At 27.8% G+C, this 15,515-nt stretch overlaps 1 protein-coding gene across 10 annotated transcripts in view; it reads left to right on the top strand.

Annotated features, from left to right (window-relative positions):
* Positions 1 to 526: 526 nt before the first annotated feature.
* Positions 527 to 15,515, top strand: part of LOC112683303 (G-protein coupled receptor Mth-like) — a 43,401-nt gene continuing 28,412 nt past the window's right edge. For 2 of the 10 annotated variants that reach the window (XM_025554270.1, XM_025554265.1), the window contains exons 1-4: positions 2,443 to 2,657; positions 4,297 to 4,371; positions 4,474 to 4,535; positions 9,986 to 10,130. The gene's annotated coding sequence lies outside the window, so the exon portion shown is untranslated. Of the gene's footprint in view, positions 757 to 2,442; positions 2,658 to 2,677; positions 2,824 to 4,296; positions 4,372 to 4,459; positions 4,536 to 9,985; positions 10,131 to 15,515 lie in introns of those variants that run through there. The other 8 variants (XM_025554273.1, XM_025554269.1, XM_025554266.1 and 5 more) reach the window with 7 other exon arrangements.

The following is a 15,515-nucleotide window of genomic DNA, read 5'->3' as shown; positions in this document are numbered from 1 at the left end:
GACGTCGTGCACATTGGTTCAGATTTTATTTACGAAAAAAAGAGAAAACCATGCAAGTGGTCCGTAGATTTACGTATTTATTAGGTTCAAAAGGTTGCCGACCGCTGCTCTAGATAATAACCAACCCTCATCCATTTGATGGTGACGGTTTTAATTACATTATTTTCCCGCCCATCGGAACGGCGGCGGTACAGCAGACACGTGGTGCATGCGGTTCGGACTCCGCAAGTCTCCGAGTCGGAGTTCGTAATCCGTTGGCGAGAAGGTGAAGTCGCCGAAAGCGATCGGTTACGTTTCGCACCGTAAGTCCTTGTGGTGTCTCAACGTGTGTGCCTGTGTTGATTTTTTTTCTTCTCTCGACCGGTGCGTACTTACAAATACACATCGTAATAATAGTACATTAAAGAATGGTGGTCGGTCGTCATCAGTAATCGTCGTCGTTGTTGTTGTTATTGTTGTTGTTGTTGTTGTTGCTGCCGCCACCGCCGTCGCCGCATTTCTAAGTCGTCTTAGGACCGATGGGCGGAGCCGAGTTAAGTTTAAACGGGGCCCGTGCCCACGCGCGATATTCGCCGACTCTTTCAGTGATCTGATGACGGCAGTCGACACAAGTTTGCCCACCCGTCGCGTTGTCTCATCATAATTGCATATCATCGTAGTCCGTTCTACGCGCGTCGCAGGTCTCCATACGTTATTTGCAGGACCCGCGTCCGTTGTCTCACCCAACCGTTAAGTCTCCGCACGATCGGATATGAGGTACTGATATTTTTATTACTATTATTGTTATTATATTACGACGATCACTCGAACGAACATAATCGACTATGGGAAGTAATGTCGTTTTGTTTCAATAACGTGTTTGCCGTCGATGTTCAGAACGCGCGAGGTGCGGATGTCTCGTCGACACAACCGTTTAAGTGTTATCTCGCGCGTTCCACACTATAACAATCCCATGTTATCTGCGTCTCAAATCCAGTGTGCGCACGGCGCAATTGCCTGACCCGAGATCACGTGAAACGTAAAAGTATTAACAAAAAATAATTTTATTCGTGAGGAAAGATGAGAGTATATATTTTAACGTCTTACCCGTGTAAAATAATGATTACCCAATAATAAAATAACGATGTTTGAAAACGGACCGGCACTATTGTTTGCTTCGTTTTAAATCGCACTATTATCACCAGAGCCGGATTATAAGGCGTCATCACTTTTGTTGAGGCCTTTTCACAATTTCATTTTATTTTATTCAGATCTAGCAATTTGTATAAATATTAATTAAGTACAGTATATTTTTATATTGAAGTAAAATCATTGTTAAAACAGTATTTTATACTTGTTAGTCAACGATTATATCATAGAACAAGTTTAAATGATGATATAGAAAAATTACATTTTATTCTAATTTTAACAAATATTTTTTTCATCGTATGTAATAAATAAAATAATTTCATTAGTTATTTGATGACATTTTTATGAAAAAAAAAAAAAAAACGAATGGACATATTGTGGCCCCTTAGAAATACATATTTATTAAAATATTAAAAAAAAATCGTCATTCTACGAATGAGTTATAAAACTGAGCAAAAAATTAAAAACTAATTTAAACAAAAAAATATATTTTGTATGTATTTTGCAAGATATGCAATAGCGAAATTGACTTTTGTCAGAATAGTTTGATACATACATAAAAAACGAACGCTTTACATCCACTAAAGTTATCGGTGCATACTTCAAAACATACTTCATACACCAAAACTTAAATTTTGAAACGGTCGATATTGATATAATAGGAGTAATGACCATAGGTTCTACAGGTTATATATGTATGAAAGTCGATAAGATCGGCTGTCTGTAAATTGGAAATCTATATGTTTAACAATTCAGCTGATAACGAAAGTCATAGTAATCCAGTATAACCATTTAATTCGTATTCTGGGTTATTACATTTATAGTTAATTAATTAAATTACATTTTTTTTATTACTATAGCATAATAAAGATATAATAGTTCCACAGTTGGAATAACTGAAAAAAAGCAATAAAAATGCGAAAAAAAAGGCTTTAATACAAAAAGAAAAAAGATGAAAGAGCAAAAATTAATTGGTTTATTTGAAATCAGAATAACGTGTAACGAATTTATGTAAAAAAATTAGATTTCCATGTCATTTATAAAAAAAGAAGCATTTTCTTTAAAATCCGAGTCCTATTTATTATACTGGTAAGTATACAGCATACCATACGGAAAGTAAAAGTATAGTATCGTACAGTTTAACATTTCTTTATTTTTTTCGGTGACCCTGAATAATTCGCTATTTAATGACTTCCGTTAAATACCAGGTTCTCCAAATCTCTGTTCAAGATCTTACCCTTGACCATGGTCACATATGTACAAATTGTACGCTGTATAAACACGGTCAGCTGCCGATAAACCACGGTACCGAATCATAACAGTCAGACTTTGCGTCTGCTTGTTAGTGCGCTACGAATTTATTCGTTTTTAATACAATTTTGTTTCTGTAACGCAAAACATTTTTTTTTTTTGCTTCGGGTGTGTGCACCGCATAACGTAATAATATGTATAAATGACATTCTTGTTAATCACGCGACTAAAACATTTATCATTACACTAGTGCTTTTAATGAATACACGTAGATATAAGTACGTACATTTTTTTGGCTTCCGAATATATTGCCGTATATTTTGCTAATAATAAGTGAAAAATGTAATTTTACAAGCATTACGGTAGTATTAAATTGCAATGTTGCAATGATTAGACAATAGTGCGTTTGAAAAAGATGAAAAAAGTAACGTATAATACACTTAGGTTAGTAATATTAGATTAGGATATTTTATTTTTTCATCGAGTAAATAATTAAGAAATATACATTAAATGACCTTCAGCGTTAATCATTATTCGTTCTTTGGAACTTCCAGTTTGATTTATTAAAACATTAACGCACATTATCATAATAACCTATAAATAATCTTTGAACTCTGGACCTATTACGCAAAAAATGATGTTGAACGATTTTCGATAATTTTGGAAGAAAGCGAATGGTTCTCGTTTAAATATATTTTCAATATTTGACGAATAATTCCATGGTTACCTAGCGTATTTTGTATTTTAAACAAAAACTGGCGTAGGTACCTATAAGTATGCTTGATTGTGTACTCTAAAAAGAACGAACGCATAACAAATATGTATAGGTAAGGAACGAGGCACATACAAATTATCACACGTTTCACTAAACAGTTAGTTTTTATTTTATTCATACCTGTTTAGGCTATTTTTTTTGCCGTACAAAACAGATCATTGATTCGAATAATATTTTGTTCCTATTTTGATTAATAATCACATGTTTAAATCGATTTATCATACCTAACAAATATAATAACGATAATACTCGTGTAAAATATTTCAATTATAATTTTATTATAAATATTATTTGAGATGTAACACAGCACTTAAAGAAATTAATTTAATTTTCTAAAACGTTCTAACACAAAAGCATTTTTAATATTTAAAATTTTTATTATATTAATTGTATTCATTATTTTATTATTTTATTATATTAATATTTTAAAGTTTGTTACTGTACAATGTATTGCGGTTGGCCGACAATCTACTAGGATCGAACCTAATCGTACGGCTATAACGATGTTCACATATTTCAGCAAATAGTTTATTAGTTTTTTAGAATGTAAAAATTTTAACCGGTTAAAATATTCAATTTGAGCTGGATATTCGTGGTCTTATAGATATATTTTTATTATGATATTTGTTTGTGCGTATATTTATTCGTTGATTGTATAAAAATATAGTACAAACCATCTTCGCATGGAATTACAATAATAAATAATTTTAAATTATAAACTCTCAACTAATTATATAATATAATATTATACATATAATTGATAATTTAACAATTATTTGTTTAAAAGACATACTTGTGATTATTCAACACAAAATAATATATCATAACTATATAAAAGTAAAAGTGAATGTCATAGTCGATGTCGATGTGACAATTTAAATTTAACACTTTAATTTGTAATATTTTATATTGCAATAAATATTGTATATTATTCCGAATCATTCGAAATAGTTCGTAAGTATAGGTGGGACTGTTTGGAGCTACAGTATATTATATTTAAAGGGGTTTTATAATTTCTACTAAATGAAACAGATATTGTTCCTTAGACGTTACTATATTTTTCATCAGATTTTTTACTTTAATATGATTCCAAATCTTAAAATTTATTTTTATTTTTAATCGTTCTTTTAAACACACAATAGTTATTATATTCAAAAAAATGTATACATCGACTTCACGAAACATTTAAGAGGAGTGCTGTCTAATGTTTACACCAGGTAAAAAAATATTGTATACATAATATATTTGAGTGTAATGGAATTCAGGTCTTAAATGATCAATAACACGTCTTTAACATTGTAATAGTATATTATTCGTAGACGTACAACTGAAAGAATATTATACCGCTGAGCTACCTGACAACAGTTAAAATATTATCCAAGTGAGTATTAATTATAAATGCACCTGTTTTACTCGTTTATGTTTTTCGATGTAGTTTATAATAATTTATAATTTAAGATGCTTATTACTTACGTGAATATTATTACTAAGCTGAATATGTAAAATACAGAAAGCCTGTAAGATACTGTTTCCAAGTAAATTGCATTTGTTTGTACACTTGAAACCATTGATTAATCATTACATTCGGTTATAGAACGCAATCCATAGTAAACTACATGAATTGAATATTCTAATACTTTATAAACGAATCGTTAATATATTCATAAAAAATAATCTATATGTTTCATTGTTTAGTATTTCTAATGTTTATACATTTCTATTAATAAGAAAAACATATTTTGTCTGATCTTCTAATTGTATTGTAATAGTTAAATGTCTTAGGGATAAACCCTTCTAAAAAATAAAGTTGAACCATAGAATCCATTTATTTTGTTAAATAAATGTGCCCGGTAGATAAAATTTAAAATTGTTTTCAAGTTTTTCCTTGCGCTTGTGGAAACTTCCGAGACAATAACAAATGATCACATTGAAGTATTACATATATCAATTGTATTATCTAAGAAGTTGTCCAAAAGTGGTTCGGTGCACGTTTAACAAGTGAAAAAGCATTTGCAAATATTAAAAAATAATTTTAAAACTTATTCACAACTGATTTCGTTCGTAATTCAAATTAACATGTATTCCTGTAGGTATGTAGTCCATAGATATCTATGATTAAAATTGAACTGATATTATAATATGTTGGTATACTAATAATTAAATCATCATTAGGTTATTTATTCAGCTACACCAGTGAGAAAATTTTCAACATTGAAACATACTTAAAATTATCCATAACGGAGGAACGTTTTAACGAATTAGCTAAAAAAAAGTATCAACAAAAAAGAAGAACTTAACGAATTTCAACAACAATTTTAAAAAATTTCAATTATACGACTACAATTATTAGACTTGACAAAATAAAAATATTTTTATTATTCTTATAATTATATTTGTATGTTAGTTTTCTTTATATTTTATGCCTAACGTAAGTAAAAACTATGAAGCATCTTATTTATTTTTCAAACTTAATCTTATTACAGTTGAGTAATTATTTATTTTTAAGTCACCACTGGGTTGCTATATTAAAAAATAGATGATTATATATATTTAGAAATATTTTGTTATTTTAGATAGTTGTGATAACATTATTTAATATATTACAATACGCATTCTTAAAAGTATTTCGATATCCGTTCGAAACTGTTGTTTCATAGTGGCAAACATTATTTTCTTTTAAAAACTGGCTGGAAAATTGTTAGCGCGAGATTATCGCGTTTTATAGCTTCAAAAAGTTTTCACGGCTTTACATAAAATCGTCGTCGGCGTCGTAGCTATACATATATGATGGGTATATATATACTGCATACAGTGGGTATAAAGATGTAGTCAGAGAAAGAACAAACAAAAAATCGCGAAGAGTGCGCACCCGTTTATCCGCTGCGAAATTTTACTAGGATCTCGTGTGTCACACGGATTAATGCACTATTGTGCCACGTACACGGTCGTGCAAATCAATAGTTGTATTCAGCTGAGCAACGGTCGTATTGTCGTGTATTTATATACATCTAAAAGACAGAACGAGTTGAGTGAGAATGGGCAAGAGAGTGTGTGTGTGAGAGAGAGAAATGTTATATTACACACTTGGTAAAAACTCGGTAAAGCGCTGATTGTTATTCAGCGGCCCGTTCAAAAAGCCCGGTGTACTCGTCGAATAAATTATGTATAGGAAAGAAAATAAAAAACAATAAATGTCCGACAATATGTACTTATATACGTATTGTAAGGCCGTGAATTAAGTGTACACACACACACACACACACACACACACACACACACACACACATGTACTTGATTATGTTCATGCATGTATATTGAATATTGATATTTATAAATATAATTTGCATAGTGTTTTTTGCGGGCGGACACGTGCTTCACGCAGACCGATAACTGTGTGATTAATAATTATTAAAACAACATATTCCGTTCAAACTACATTTTTTTTGTCATTAAGTCTTCTATAAAATAGTTGAATATACAATGTACGTCATAAAATTGAAGTTTTATAAAAACTACGATTACTTAATAAACTTTTTGAACTATCACCAAATTTTTGATATTAATTTTAAATAGTCTACCTTTGGTTATATGTTTCATTAAATAGTAAAATAAGACTTATTTGACTTTGTTTTTAAAAAATAGTGACTTAAAATGTTTTTTTTCTTTTTTAAAGTCTTACTCAATTATAACATATATACATATTGAAATAACGATAGTGCATATTATATAACTAAATATAATATTGTACCTGTATGTAATAAACAGATATACAATTATAATAAGGTCATTTTAACGAGATAAGAATATAATAGGTATTATAATTTTACTATATATTTTGGTTATAATATGATACCGTATTGTAGTTAACGCGGAAATAACGAATACATAGGTATGGTATAGGTATATACTAGTATGGTGTAGATAATATGGAATGGAAATTATTATTTCACTTACAAGTATGCATAGCGCGTGCGCGATAACTATGTTAGCTGCTCGGACACGCCATGTATCGCACAATTAGTGCGCATACAGTGATGCTAATATAAAATACCTTTTAACAACATAGGTGTTTATAAATTGCGTTTAAAATCGCCAATATATTACCGCACAGCGCTTAAAGTAGCAGAAAACGCCCCTTGCGTTTATAATATGCAACTACGAAGACCTGAATCGTGCAATTACTATACGTATTACATAATATACGCGTCATTGATATTTAATGCGAATTGGTTTTTTGTTGTTAAATACCTGTATTCTCGAACCCATCAGCTAAGATCGACCGTCGCCGACTAAACAAAATAGTTAATTATAATTATATAAAACAAAACAAATTTATTTAAAATATTATTATAAATTTGTAACCAATTTATTATGTCGGTGATTATTTTGGTCGAAAATTTGAGTGTTCTAGTGAATAATTCGTAGACGCGTTGAAGAAGATGGTATTTAACCACGATGGGAAGTAGGTGGACTAGGTCCCCATGCGTTTTCCATCTCCGCTACTTTGAGCCCCTTTGAGCCACTATAAGTTCTGCAGTGGCGATGAACGAAAATCATATTTTATTACTTATTATTATTTTTATTTATACAGATTTTAAAATATCAGTATACCATTTATCGAACTATAAATATTTTGTGGGATTCTCTGGTGTATGAAAGTAAACTTAAGGGATCATCGTCGACGGTCAATGTTCAATAACAATTGTTCGATCACTTTTTGTTGAATTCTCTGAAAATTCAGGGTAATCCACGGTAAAACGTCTAGAATTGACTTAAATTACAGAAAAAAAATTTAAAAAAAACCTATTCTTTTATCTATTCATGTAAATGCTGTGAAACGCGTTTTACATTTTTGTTTAACCGAGTGTTTGAACGATTGACTGAAGGTTTTGTGAACATTTCAATGCTTTCATGATATCTAATATATAAAGGTGGTTTTAAATTTTTTTTTATATTTTTCTTTAGGTACTAAAAATGTATTACCAAAATTATAAAAAAAATAATAATAATAAAAATAATTGATTTTGAGTTATTTAGCTACCTTAAATAAATTTCAATGGATATACATTAAATTATAATGAAATCATACAAAGATAATTCTTTTGTACCATCATTAATAAAATAAAATATAAACTATAGTTTGGAAAATGAAGTAAAACGATAAAACATTCTATAATAAATAATAATCAATTTTATATGCCTAAAATAAATATTTTTGTGTTTCATTTCTTAATAACACTATTTTTATTGTAATTCTATTTTTAATTTAATTTATTTATTTTAGCCAAATTAATTACAATTGAATACATAAATTACATTAGTCATAGCTAATACCAACTAAACCTGTAACTTGTATCTGGTATACGGAGTTCATAGATATGTAATTTGTTTAATAAAATAAAATACTAAGACAGTTAAAATATGACTTAAAAATTAAAACCTTGTATAATAATAGATATTTTAATAATAAGATTAAAATCAGCATTACATAAAAAATAGGATATTCTATTTAAACATGTTTAGTTTTTTAAAATTTTATTAATGCATAAATTTTCATTAAGTTCACTAACTGTTTTATTAATTAGAGAGCTACAGAGAAAAACGACAATAATCAAAAAAAAGAAAAAATTTGATAAAATATCAAATATTAGTTATATTACCACATAATATTTTTTTAATTATTTCGTTCTTTGTCTCTGATTTCTTTAAATTCTGAGACTGTAAAACTACAATTCTAAAAAACAGCTTAGGAATATTGATTATTATCGTTTTTTCCGTAAGTCCTATAATAAAGTGTATATCATTGGTATTATTAGATGGGCTTTCACATAAAATTTTTACTAGGCTCTTTACTCCATTATTTAAAATGTTGTCACTCTAGGCAGCTGCTTACTCTGCTTATAAAGAAATTTTCCTTGTTAATATAATCTCAACCTATATTATACGACATAAACTGCATTTTAAAGGTATGCATTGACGCCTAAGTCCTAATAATCAGGCGAAAAATATTTTAATAGGTCACAATTAAGTACAGGAGAAAATGGTGGTTTTTCCAAAAATATTAATGTTTGGCTTTAATTCTGTAATGTAGCTTTTATACTGTTTAGCAACTAAACTTCCGTTTAATATGAATTAATGTTAGTTATTGGATTAATATAATAATATAAAAAATCAATGAAGTTTTTTTTTAAATATTTAATGACTTCATTTTTTAGAAAAAAAATACTATTATAATTTTATTTTGTTAAAACAAATTATATTATACTAATTTTCTTAAATATTAAATTTAAAATGTATTATTATTAAGTAAATAAAAATTAATGAGACGGTTGACACTGCTTAGTTCCAATAAATTGTGACTTAATAATGTCTCGATTAATTATCAAAATAATCAAAAATAACATTTTTGTGTTTCGCTGTTTTTTTAAACATTTTTACGCCTCCCTTGGGGGGCTCGCCTCTCGGGTTGAGAACCGTTGCTATACAGTATATACACGCATTCTTCTGTATATCATACATAGTATATAGTATATAGTCTATTACACTGACAGAAAATATATCAAAGAGATAATAAGTAATAATATTACTTTGATTATCTAGCTTACAATAGCGTATATCATTACGATAATTTTTGACCATCGAAAAACCATATCAAATCCTAGATCATAAGAACAATGTTTAAATATTCAAACTGATTTTAAACAATGGCTATGGAAAGCAAAGTGGTTTTAAGTGTTTTCTTAAAATCATATTATAACTGTCAAAATTTATATCATCATCATAATTAGTAACATATCCTATTTTTAATCATAAAATAAACTCTGATTGCAGAAGTAAAAACAAATAGAGTTCTTCAACAAACATTTCGGAAAAAATTCGGATATTGCAGTCAAATATTAAGTGGATAGAGTGAAAAGTAACTGAGCAAAAAGTGTTTACTCTCTATACAAGGATTATAAACGCAAACAGGATAGAGGTATATGTTTATTTAATAATACTAAAACAATAAAATGCGAATATAAGGGTTCGGTAGCCATTTAATAAATTTAAAATAATTGCCTAGTTACATTCAATACAGAAATAAATATATAGTTTTCGAAATTAGAATACATATAATATATGTACAGTAGAACCTCGATTATCCGAATTAAGCGGTCTCATCTAGTTCGGATACACTGGAAATTATTAAAAAAAAACAATTAGTTTTTTTTAAAGCAGTGGTTTCCAATATTTTTATATCCACGTACCTGATAATATATGTCTGCAAAATAATTTTCTAATATATCATTAATGAGGAGGCTAGGTACATGTACGTCAATACCGGGTTCCATGTTGGTAACTTTAAGTCTTAAGTTGTATTTTATGTTAATTTTGTTCCTATGTCTAAGATATTTATATAATCGGTTTATATAAAATGAAAATAGATAGTATCTAACGATAATAATAATAAAAATAAACTATTTCTTAAAAAAAAAAAATTCTCCACTTACCACCTACGAGCTTTTCATGTACCATTTGTAGTACGCGCACCCCACGTTGGGAACCGCTGAACTAACCTGCAGATTGAGTTTATTTATTATTTCTTTGAAACTACATGACTAATCGATAAAATTACAACTATTACGAAGATCGATTTTGAAAATCATGAAATTTCAAAAAGTTTCAATTTCTTGCCAACGATTATTAAGAAATGGCACAAATTTTCTACGTATTCGTCTGATTTCTTACCAAGCGACCAGTTTAAATAGTCAACTATAATTCGGAATGGTAATAATAATCTTCATGAATAACTTGATAGTGAATCTAAGCTTGTACAACGAAAATATTTTATGTGCTCGAAAAAAAAATCGAATATTATAATTTCAATAAAAATAAATTTATTGCTAAGTATATATGTTTATTCAGTTTTGCTTACCAACTATCGTTTACTACTGAACTATGTCTGGGTTTACTTCATTGTTCAGGTTGAATCATTGGAAGCTTAAATTCGATACTAGTGATCTCGGTTCTACGTACGGGACTTATTGATTATTGTATATAATATAATGTAATATAGTATTATATTATTTGTAATAATTAATATTATATTATTATTTATTAGAATATATAGTTGTATAGGTAAAAGACAAAAGTATTCTAATCCCAATCAATATGATACCAATGATTGATCGAACACTGAGTTCTCTTCCGAGTCTTTAGTTGATTCAACGTTCATCTGATTTGTATTCCGTGATTCCGCAAGAAATTTATTAATATTTTATTCTAATTTTGTTCTAATACATCTTACGATAATAATAATCTTAATTTATCACCATTTTATAAGGTTGTTGATGAATTCGTGAATATGGATTACTAATTTTAGGAGTCAATCTCTGCATCGATTTATTATCCACCATATATATAATTGGTACTAGTGATCTCGGTTCTACGTGTCGGGACTATTTGATTGTTGTTTATATGTGTTATCCAAAAATAAATGTTATGATTTAGATGAAATGTTATACAATATTAATTATTATTCAGTTTCGCATACCGACTATCGTTTACAACTGAAAAATGACTGGATTTACTTATTTGTCCAGGTTGTATCACTGGAAGTCAACATCATTGAGTCTGTAAAAACGTATTGTTTAGTTAGTATTATTCAAATTATTCAAAAGCATTTTAAAAAGTTATTATTACCAATTAAATTGGTTTTTTCTAATTTTAGTTTTTGATATAATATTTTTGCGTGCTGAGCTGGCATTAAGGGGGGGGGCGTTCTGAACCTACATCTATTCAGGGTGCCTGTTGAAAAGAGGGAGCATAAAACTTATAGTTTCACTTCTCGACTAGGTTGCTTTCCGTCCGTTGCTGAATATTGCGCGAATTCTTCTCAACGTCGAATAAATTATTCCCATTTTACTATTATACTTCTTACTTTCGTATAATTATTTAAATTTAAAACTTTTTTTAATAACTCCTAAAAAGTTGTTAACATTTATACATAAAAATTCATGAATAATTCTAAAACTAATTATCTGTAATCTTTTATTGATATAATTACTGTTGTCTGGTAACAATACGCCTTGTTATTTAAATTATAATTTAATGTTTCCATGGAAATATATTATAATACACGTAAACACATGTACTTAAAATCCGTAAAAATTAAAATTAGTTTTAAGAATTAAACATTGGGGAGGAGAGGTTATGCACATACTTATATTTTTGTATGTTATACAAATAATATATATATATATATATGAACCTATAACATATCATGAACTAACACTAATTTTATACATCATTAAAAATAAATAATATTTCAAAGGCAACAAGCAAAATTGATAAATATTTCTTGTGTATTAAAAAAATCGTTGTTTCAAAAAATCATATAACTAGGCGTTATTTATTTTAGTTATTATTTTTTTATAAATTATAGTATAATATAATACTATCAAAAACTATGATATTAGAGAGTTGTTTTAATTTTTCTTTCAAAATTTGCTTATTGATTAAGGTAGAAAATATTTCAAAGAATAGATAATGTGATAAAAACCGCTCATGTATTTATAAAACTAACAATAAATAGAATATATATGGAGTAAAATATTTCTAAATTAATTTTTAATTAATTAAATTTCAGCCCGATGACGTAACAGGGAAAGGGAGCTAATGATTTTTACCTAAAAATATTGATATTCAATTTTATAAAAAAATTTAAAAAAATGTGAACAAATTCGAATAAATTTTAATTACAAATGTTTTGTAATATCCAACAACCAAGATTGCTAAGTGCGGTGAAACCCAAAAGCGCAATTCGACCTTTTTTCAATAACCTAAAAGCACAAAATAAATTTGCAATTTTGTTCTTTTGTAGTGGAATGAAAGCCCAACAATAAACATTATTACTTGATACAATATTGTATTCATTGCACTATAAGTTTTATCGAGTTATCAAATTTTATAATGAAGCTTTCATACAAAAAGGCAGCCAAATTTCAACCTAATATGAAGTGGCCCCATCCTACATTTTCAAAAGGTGTCAGGCTAAAGCCTGACCTCAATATGGTGTTCAGGGCCACTGTAGATATGTGTTGGTTAATGAATCAGATAACTGTCAGAGTGTTTATATCTACCGAATAAGTTAACAATAAATAACGTCCGAAGAAAATGAATAAAATGGTAATATCAGCACCTTTGAATTTTCTGCTAAAATAAAATTTATATAATATTATTATAGTATTGATTTTTATTTATTGACATTATTTATAACTATACTATACTATACTTTAAATTTATTTTCACATTCAACATGATTTTCGAGTACACTTGTATACATTATATAAAGTATTAGTGTTTACTTACACCGTATTAATTTACACTATAAATTATAAAATATACATGTATAGTAAATTTTTTTGACTGAAACACAAAGACGTGTTTGTAGTTATAATATAAAAATTAATTTCATTATTTATTAAAACCATATACTACGGTATTCATAACTTCATACTTTACTTCATAGTTATACTTTATCAAAATGTTATAAATTCATAGTGTAGTTAAATTAACTCTTACTTGATCATTTAAAAGCTTTTAAGATAAAAAATATATGAAAATTAATATTTGTAAAAATATTTCACAGTTACGATTTCAAATAGTTTTTAAATAATTTTTTGTTCAAAGACATATATATCGATAAGTTCATTGAGAAAATAAGTATTGAATTTACCTTAAAAATAATATAACCTTGTAAATCTTTATAATATGTTGTAAACGATATTTTTTGTATATTTTCATACACGTGTTTGTCAAATTTAAGATTTACCGAAGTAATTTAAACAAAATTATACATTTTTAAATATTTTTGTGTAACTTGCGATTATAACGTAATCAATAACCAACATTACATATTTGGTGATTGTAAATTGTTTGTATATTTAGAGTGTAAAAACAATTAATGATGTACTGTATGTTGAAATATATTGGCTGTATAATACTGTTTTTAGTATTCATTCATTTTATTTGACCTAAATGTCGTATCATTCATGAATTTACTCAATTATATTTCAATTATATTTCATATATATTAAATGTCTATTAATTGATATGGATAAACTGGGTGTTTACTTTACACTGAATCGATATTTATTAATATTTTGTTTCACAATTTTCTGCATTAAAAAAGGTTTAACGTTGTACACAGTTATATTTTTTTGGTAAACCGACGGTTTTAATTAATTCATTTTAGAAATGGAATTATTTTCGTGAGAACTCAGTAACCCGACTAAAACAATAAAAGTATGTACGAGTAAATAATAAGCACGCTTTAAATAAGACATCAATATATACTTAATACTTAATAAATACTCGTTATTTTCATGTTTTATTAACGTTGTCTGTGATATATGATTTAAAAACATGTCCCACAAAAGCCATAGTAGATTCGGAAATGTATGTTGCATCCCAAAAAAAAAGGTTCCGACAGTAACATACTCGTACGTAAGTTGCGGCCTATATTTCTGTAATGTATACGTTTATTGCGCTCGATGGAAAAATCCGTTAAACTAATTTTTCTAATGTTTTTATTGATGGCTTGATAATAAAGACTTGTATCAAAAGAATATATTCGGTTCTTTATTTGCTAAATTATATTGTAGTATCATTACATACACACCATAGTTCACCAATAACCGTTCTATACGACTTCACGTGGAGATTTTTGATAATGAACGTGATAAATAGTGAAATAAATAATACAAAGCAAAGTAAAAAAATAAACCATTAAAAGTGATTGCTGGTCATAAGTTTCGTTTTAACAAGTTTTTAATAAATTATGTTGAACGTTGGTATTGCACCGTCAATACGTTTTTGTTAGTGAATAATAACGAAACAAATATATTAAGTTTCTTGATAGTTCGTCATTTACAAGCATTATGCAGTTTAAACACGATATTTGTTGACAGTACTTTCAAAAGTTGCCCAAAATTATTTTATCAACTCTTTACTATTCATGGTGTGTTAAATAATAATTATACTCCACTTGTTTTTTTTTATTGCCATCAAAGTCAACTAATTATTATACCAATTCATTTCAACATTTAGTACAAGAATGTAGAAAAAATGATATGCAATTCAACTCAGTTCGAATGTAAGTCGATTTTGAAAAGGCTATACGCATTGCTAAAAATGTTGTTTGGAATTCTATTTAAATAAAGGGGTGCAGTTTCCACCTAGGGCAAAGTTGGCCCAGAAATATTCAACAGTTGGGGCTTAGTACCGATTAAAAAAAAAAAAGAAAAAAAAAAGAAATAAGTAATTTTTTAAAACTCTTTTTTGGACTTCCTTTCTTAAATTCACAAGATGTTGAAAACTG

The sequence above is a fragment of the Sipha flava genome, unplaced genomic scaffold (genome assembly GCF_003268045.1).
Source record: "Sipha flava isolate LNK unplaced genomic scaffold, YSA_version1 223_pilon_pilon, whole genome shotgun sequence".
NCBI classification, from domain to species: Eukaryota; Metazoa; Arthropoda; class Insecta; order Hemiptera; family Aphididae; genus Sipha; species Sipha flava.
The sequence above is the reverse complement of the archived record's forward strand: the minus strand, read 5'-3'. Positions and strand labels throughout refer to the sequence as shown.